Raw genomic sequence first — 1237 nt, 5'->3', positions numbered from 1 at the left:
ACTCATAGCAACTCTATGGACAGAGTAGAACTGCCTCATAGGGTTTCCAAGGAGTGGCTGGTGGATTGGAACTGCTGACCCTTTGGTTAGCAGCTGAGCTTTTAGCCACTGTGCCACCAGGACTCCATTTTTCCCCAGCCAGAGGCTAAATGTCAGCTCTGTCTTTGCGAAAGTTGTGCAGGAGGCATTCTTAATACCAAGGTTTTATCTCGAGAGGATTCCCCACGTTGTCATAGAAACACCTTCAGAACGTGGTGGAGCCCTGCTGTAACAGGAATTTGGCCATGGCTCCCATCCTCCGCGGTAGGGTCCCTTGGTCAGTGCATGGACCTGACAGTACCACAAACCTGCCTTTAACCCAGCTGAATATTTTAGACCCCGCATTGTGGTTAGCATCGTTCCCTCCAGGAAACATTTCGGATCATTGTTCACACATTCCTCACCCCAGCCCAAGGTAGTTGCCCCTCCTAAGTGTTCCCATTGTACGTTGGACGTACCCCCTGTCATTCAGCTCATCACCTTCTATTTTATCCATCGATGGTCTAGCCCACTAGACCCGGAGTGTTTCCGGGCTCTGCGAAGGGAAGGTGCCTATAAAATGTTTCGTAAATAAGAGCATATAGCAAAGTAATCTTGTCACAGATGAGACAAATAACCAGTTTATTTTCAATTAATATTCTGAATATTTGTATATAATTCCTAGATTTTCATCCAGCTACTCAATAAGAGATCCGTACCGGTTCCCATCAGGTCCGTTCTGACTTACGGCGACCCCGTGTATGCCCCGGTAAGGTTGTGCTCCTTGGGGTTTTCGTGACTGTGACCTTTTGGAAGTAGATCACCAGGTCTGTCTTTTGTGGTGCCTCCTAGGTAAACTTTAACCTTTTGGTTAGCAGCCAAGAATATTAACCATTTGCTCCTTTCAGGGACTTCAAGAGACCCTAGAGCATTTTAATATTTATGTTGTCCGTAGTAAGCTTGAGGAGGAATCAAAATGTTCACATAGCTGATTGTAGACCGATGCTGAGTCCCTTGAACGTTGTAAATTTTATGCTGCCATGATGGCTTTGTGGGGGGTGGGGGGGGGCTGCTGGGATTGTCACCAAAACCCAAATCCCATTGCCATCAAGTTGATTCCAACTCATAGTGACCCTATAGGACAGAGTACAACTGCCCTATAGAGTTTCCAAGGATCACCTGGTGGATTCACACTGCCGATATTTTGGTTAGCAGCCGT

This window comes from Loxodonta africana, chromosome 2 (genome assembly GCF_030014295.1).
Source record: "Loxodonta africana isolate mLoxAfr1 chromosome 2, mLoxAfr1.hap2, whole genome shotgun sequence".
NCBI classification, from domain to species: Eukaryota; Metazoa; Chordata; class Mammalia; order Proboscidea; family Elephantidae; genus Loxodonta; species Loxodonta africana.
Note: the sequence above shows the minus strand (reverse complement) of the source record.